Below are 7,439 nucleotides of genomic sequence, written 5' to 3'. Positions count from 1 at the left end.
ACATAAATCTTAAAATCTCTTATTATTTATTGTTAAGGTATCCCCAGGGCTCAACGTTGAATGGAAAATAAGCAGTTGGAATAGCCCTCGTAGTTTAATCCCAGGATTGAAAAAACCTGGAGAAAACCTTTTCCATACATATGTGTCATCACAAGCAACTTTAAATACAAATGAAATGGAACGTTCCAGCAAAACGAACGATATGGAACGTGAATTGTTCTTGAACATTTAGTTTCTTGAACGTTCCTGGTCATTCCCTTTTACTAGTTTAAGGATGTCTTAAAACGTTCGGAAGCGTTCCTGAACGTTCTCGAATGTTCTTATTGAGTCAGATTAACCTTTGGACTTAAAAGATTGATCGCGAGTGTTCTTGAACGTTCTACAACGTTTTCGAGCGTTCTGGAACGTCTCTGAACGTTCTGGAACATTCAGAAACGTCCCTGAACATTTTGGAACGATTGAGGACGTTCTGGAACGTTCTAGGAACGCTATGAAACATTCGTGAACGTTCAGAAACGCCTCAAGAACGCTCCGTTTTATTTGTACTTTAAATCGCTTGTGATACATATTATGTAGCTGAGGAATTTTAAAACACGACATTTAAGTGTGATTGGAGGTTTTTGTAATTAGACATGACAAAGGTTTGTTATATTAAAGCATAACAAAGACAAACTCAGGAGGTAAGGTAAATTGCGTAAAGAGAGACAGTAAATTGATCACCTATGTACACCATGTAACTGTTTGAGTACCTCGCAGCGCAGCCAGTACGACACGCCACATGGCCAGTACAGCATATCACAGTGCCAGTAAGGCATATTTATTTCTTCATCATATTCACTTGTAGAACGAATCGAACAATCGAACTGATCGAACTCGACATCAAACTTTAAGATTTTTTAAAAAATTGTGAGTGTCTGATCATGGAGGTATAAAGAAACAGGAAATGTATGCTATTGTAACCACCCTATGATTAAAAAAATTACGACGTACGCATGCTCATAATCTCATATATCGTGAATTTTTAATGAGCTCTTTTATCCAAATAAAATCTTATTGACTCATTTAAGCTTTAGAAATTAGATGAGATGAGATTCATTGTTTCTGACATCAGTTAAGAAAATATTTGGACTAAAGAAAGGCCTATAAACTTGGCAATCCTTCATCAAATGATTAGATTTTTCGATCAATGTTTTCTTTAAGGTGAACTCTATTGCTTGATACTATTTCCTCAAAAATTATCCAGCGACTCTATGTCTACAAATTGAGTCTGAAATTTTGTGTGTTTATGAAGAACTTTTCATTTTCTGGCTTGAGAAAATATGTTTTCAAACCAAAATATAACGGATAACAAAATTGAACATAAATTTGTTTCGTGAACAAAGTTTTATTTCATTCTTGTATATTAAAAGACTAAAATCTTCAACACTGATATTAGGAATCTTCAGAGCAATGGTGAGTTCTACTAAAAAGTCTTATTTCATCGGTAGAGCTTAGAATTTCTTTTGGTATATATATTTTATAAAAGAAATCTAAAGACTTTAACGACCAAAATTACCAACAAATTTAACTCCTGTTTTTCTTTATACCTCCATCACGGTCTGATTTTAAGTTCCATCAATGGGTTGCGGCTCGATCAGTAGTTCGATAAAACAATTTTGTTTGACAAGTTCGTGCCGCTCCGCCACCCTATCAGTTTCTTTCAAAGCCAAATTCGGAATGTAAATCGGAAAATTACTTCCGATAAAGGATTACACACTTTTCCTGTATCCTTTTTAACGTCAAAGGCGGTTGTTTGTTGGGGCATAGTATTCCGCGAAATTGCAACAGAGGGTTACAGACTTTATTCTAGACAGACAAATATTTGGGTACAATAAACCTTCAAGTCTGGGAACTGTCAAAATGGCGATCGCATGTCATGATAAAGATTTTGCAAGTAAGGGAAGATATATGATGAGGATTTAATATATAATTGAACTAAATGGAACTTTTTTTTACTGACCGAACTAATCGAACTACTATTGCTTCAAAAATTTTGAGTGTTCAAGAGCTTGTAAAAGCTCCAGCTAGTCCCATCCGCACGTGCGTTTGCGTAGGGTAAAATGGAGAAATGCGAAAATCGAATTTGGCAAAAAAATTTTGAAAAATGACCCTACAAGATTTGACTATATCTTTTTATTCCATGAAGAGATTACTTTCAAATAAAAAATGTACTAACAATGAATGGGTAAGCTTTCTAGAAATCCAAACATAAATTGCATAGCTTTTACCAAAAAATAGCACTTTACTTTAGGATCAGAAACAGTCAAAAACCAGCTTTTTCCAATTTTCTTCGAGTTACAGGAATTAATTCCTTGCTTGTTTTGATCTGAAATTTTCAGTAGGGGTGGCCAACATGGTTCCCTTGCTCATATCAGGGGGGCCCGAGACGGGGGTAAGAAAATTAAAGTTTCTAAGCAAAATCTTAATTATCACCCAAAAAAAGTGCCTTTTTTAGTCCATATCTTTTAAATAGATTGTCCCAGCCTTATCCCTCTTTCAGTAAAGCTTCCTATACCTTTTATCCTTCAGAAAAACCAAAAATATTGGCCTTAATTGCTTGCTTTCAGTTCCTGTAGCCAGTAGTGTGACCCCCTGTATTTCTATTTTGTGACCCCCTGTATTTTGCGCGGGTTTTTAATAGAGATGTCACATGACTCAAATCCCGCAGTCTTATTGGACTAGAGAAAGCGAAAGTGAAATCGCGCGATCTGATTGGATGAAAAAAAACAAGATGGCGGCGAGAAAAGCATGTCTTTTGCTTTGGATGAAAGGTTGTAAATTCTGGTTGATTTTAAGAATTTATCTTATCTCATCTCATTTACTTTAATTAGTAGAGGCTTCTTCAATGTTTGGGGATGGTAAGTCTGTAAAAGTTATTTGTTTTTCGGTGGAAAAAAGTGTTTAAAAAAGCATTTTTTGTGCTCAAGGTTTATTTTTCTTCGCAAATTTTTGTCTTCAATCTTAAATAGACGAACGAGTATTTGACTGATGGTCATGATTTTTTCACAGAACATAGTAAAACTATTCAGGAACTTAGACCTTTTTAGGCCGATGAAATTTACATACGAGTTTACCGTCGGCCGCCCGCATCTCTAAAAAGCACCCGCATGAAAATTTCATTATCTTCAAAATTCCTAAAATTTTCATTATTTCTATATTTCTTTACAACTACAACTTCCATCGTTGTTAAAATCGTCTCTACGCAGGATTCCCTCTACGCATGACCTTTTTCCCAGAGTAAACACGGGTAAACAAAGAAGATTTTTTACAGAAAATGTGACCGCCCTCAATCCTACAACTACAGCGGGCGTCACGCCCATCTATCTGTCTAACCGCCCTGGCGGCCATTTTAGTTTTTTGCCAAATCTAGCGCCACTGTAGCAATCGATCTTTTTTATTTTGAGAGAGAATGGTTAGCAGAAATGGTGGATAAGGTGCTGTTGGGAAAATAATGAATAATGAATAATGAAATCATGCCGCATCTATTTTTGGGTAAGTTCACGACGGTAAATTCATATGTAAATTTCATCGGCCTTACAGAATTTCAAAAAATCTGTTAGTTCTGGAGATATATTGAAAAGTTTCGGCATGGGTAGTTCGCGTTCGTGTTTCGCGTTCCCAAACCAAATGCACATGCCGATGGGATAGATATAAGATGGCCCGCGAGAATGGCCCGTGGGCGGCCGCCAATACGTCCTTGGAATACAAATAAAAAATTCTGAGGCAAGGCATAAATCTATTTAATCGAACCAATCCATAGTGTCCTCCCCCCCCCCTTTATAAAGGGGGGGGGGAAATCAATTTTCCAGTTTTGAATGGGTGAGGGGGGAAAATGAAAATTTGAATAGTAAAGGGGGGAAAAAAACATGGCTTATAAGCAGGTCCTAGGTCCCCCCTAAGAATTTAGGTGCCCCCTAGGATTTAGGTGGCCCCTATTGGAAAAATATTCTAGGTGGCCCCTAAAAGTTCAAAAATCAAAAAAAGCTAAAAATTTAAATCGTATATACTTTTAGAAAAACTTTCTTTTTTGTCAAGTGTAATTAAATACAACAGTTTTAAAAATAGCTACTTAAAGGCAAACAAAAGAAAATAAAGTTTCTCACTAAAGTTTTTCATGGAAAAAGGTTTGCGAGAGGTTTCAAGGTTTTGTAAGTTGGGGTCCCCCCTAGCTCAGTAGGTGGCCCCTGGCCAAAGACTATTTGTAGGTACCAGTTGCCCTGAGACCTTTTAACCCCCCCCCCTGCGAGCAGGGGGGGTGAAGCCATGAAAAAGAGGGGGGAAAACATCGATAGTTGGCAAATTTGGTGGGGGGAAGTGTGAAATCACTTCAATTTTATCTCAGCAACCAAGGTCAGTCCACATGATATCATGTGATTAGATCATGATTGAAAATTAACCAATTTTTGTCTATTTTGTCTAGTATTCCTTTTGCAGCAAAATTTTACGTCTGTGTCAGGTTGAAATTTGAGAAATTTATACGGGTATATGGTAGGGTGCGCACTCGTCGGGATTTTTTGCGCGGAACGAGGAAGAATTTACAAAAATGAACTTCAATGCATTAGTACTTACCTTTAAATCATCCAATCTGTTCATTCTTTTTTTAAATCAATCAGGGATTATCAGGGAAACAAGTAAAAAAAACTGCATCCAGGTATCTATTTTCTTTCCAAAGATATTCATGTTTTACAACGTCAAGGTGAAAATGCGATTTAGCGCTGACCACGGCACCGGAAAATTCTCTACCCACACTGAAACAAATGGCTGTCGCTATTGAGCTGGTTCATCTTTTCAATCGCGGTTTTTTTAGTGAACCCAGGGTAAGATTAGGCTACAATCTATCACAAAGTGCTTTATTTGAAAATCTACAGGCCATCTGGAATTTCAAAAATAAGAAGAAATTGCGATTTTTTAACAAGATTGCGGATTTTTTCATTTAAGCACCATACACCATCTGAAAGCTGAGGATTTCAGCATTCTAGTGGTGAAATTTGTTTTTAGCTATCATTTCCAGCTCATTAGCGATAAGCTAAAGTTTAACAGTCATCGGGCCGATTTTCAGACCGCACCAGCAAAACTCCCCACACCCCGCCACACGGAAGACTAGATTTCATCCGCCATTTTTGGCGCGATTTTGGTGCTTCCGAAAAATTATTTCTTGCTGTAAGGAGGCGATTCTTTGAAAGGTGATTTTTTTGTCTTTTGAAAATGGAATAACTTTGGGAATACTTAACCAATTCTAATAAATGACCCCTCATTTTTCTCACAAAGGTAAGGACTTTCAAATAAAATTAGTTTGGTTTCTAAAAATTGAGGGGAAAATTTTGGCCTGTCCACCCTATATATGGGGGGGGGGAATGATATTTTCAGAATTTTCTGGGGGGAAAGCAAAAAAGAGGGGGGAAACTAAAAAGCTGAAAAGTCATAGGGGGAAAAAAAAAGAGGGGGAGATTTAAAAAAATCAAGAATTTGGTGGGGGGAACAAACCCTGGAGGACACTATGCATCGAACTTCATCGATCTTAATCGAACTGATCGAATCTCAATCGTATAGACCTTTTTTTAAAGAGGCAACCCTGTTGAATAATTATGTAGTCCAGCATAAAAACAATGATACAGCCATGCATAATTACTGTTTCATGCATATTATAATAATTATGCTTGGCTATATCATTGTTTTTTTTGCTGGACTACATAATTATTCAACAGGGTGGTCTCATTAAAAAAAGGTCTATTCATCGAACTGTGATTGAACTATAATCGTATAATTGAACAGTCATCGAACTTTACGAAAGTTTTCCCGGTTCGATAGGTGTTCGATTGGGTTCGGTAATCGAACAGCTATCGTTTGATAGGGTTTGATGAAGTTCGATTACTGTAGGGCGGCAATCACAAACCGTGAAATTGGGTAACTTGCATCAGTGGAGGCTAACATGCATAGCCCTCGAATGAATGACCTGGCTGGTCATTAAAATACAACTACGCAGCTCTGCTCGCAGCTCTACTCTACCATTTTTGTTTTGATTTAACTTTGTATTTTAATGACCAGCCAGGTCATTCATTTGAGGGCTATGCAAGTTAGCCTCCACTGATGCAAGTTACCCAATCTCACGGAATATCTTCGTTTCGCGTCGCCCGACCGACTCTCGAAAATTGAGTAGAATTGAGTCGGTGAGTCGGTAAATTTGTCGGACTTTTTCTGTCAATGACGTTTCCTTCGTTCAAAAATTTTATTAATGCCGATTTTTTGCGAGCGACTTCTATCGCATTCGCGGCATTTTGATTTTTTTTATCATTACATGCGCCATTTTGGGTCGTTACGTTATGTAAACCCGAAAATTTTTAAGACCGACCGACCGACTCACTTTTTAGACCCAACGAGGACGCGAAATGAAGATATTTGTGATTGCCGCCTAGTTCGATAATCAAACAGTTTGATAATCGAACAGTACGATTGACACCGTCTGGAATTATGCATGTAAGTTTTATATTAATACTTTAAATTTCACAATCCGCCCACCAAAATGTTTGCATACAATTCAATATGGCGGATGGAAAGGCGAAAAGGTCTATGACCCTTCCTATAATTTTTAAAGACATTTTACTTTCCTTTCGCGAAAAGGGCCAAAATTTGCGAAAATTGCAAAAGTTTCTGCTCGCGAAAGTTTGTACGCCTAAAGTAATACAACAAAATATATATCTGTAAATACTCTACTTACTCGCCAACATGATAATACCTATGAGAATTCGAAAATTTCCAAAAATTACAAATCAAAGTGCGCTGATGCTCCGACACAGCGACACGTTCATACAAATTTTTCGTAAAAAATGACCCGTAGCTTTTGGTACCATTTTTTGGAAAAGATTAAATAGAAATCCAGACCGGGGGCATTATTGAACTGGACCATCGTTGACCAGGAACCCAACAACGGTTTATTATTATTTTGCACTCTCCGCACGGCGGCACACGGGCAGAGAATTTTCGAAAAACGGCCCCATTTTTTGAGTCAATAAAGCCCATATGATATGTGTACTATTTGAAAACAAACAAGACGACTTGAAGTCGAAAATTTCGCCTAGAATTTGAACTGCATGGAAAAAACAAGAATTAGAGATTGAAGCTAATCTCAAATCTACTTTACATCGAGCCTTAATGAAACAATTTTACACGAACAACGAGGCTTAAAATTGCTAAAAAAGACCGATTTAAGAACAATTTTTGTTTGATTTTTAAGAACTCTTATAAAGTATATGCTTATAAGAAAAATAAAATATGTACATATTGTGCGCCATCCCTTGTGTACTTTGTAAGAACTAATTACCGAAAGGTATATCACCGTCTATCAAGAGTTATTGATTTGATTCTTATAAAGTATATGCTTGTTATAAGAAAAATAAACATGC

This window comes from Clytia hemisphaerica, unplaced genomic scaffold (genome assembly GCF_902728285.1).
Source record: "Clytia hemisphaerica strain Z4C2 unplaced genomic scaffold, Clytia hemisphaerica genome assembly, whole genome shotgun sequence".
Taxonomy (NCBI): Eukaryota; Metazoa; Cnidaria; class Hydrozoa; order Leptothecata; family Clytiidae; genus Clytia; species Clytia hemisphaerica.
Note: the sequence above shows the minus strand (reverse complement) of the source record.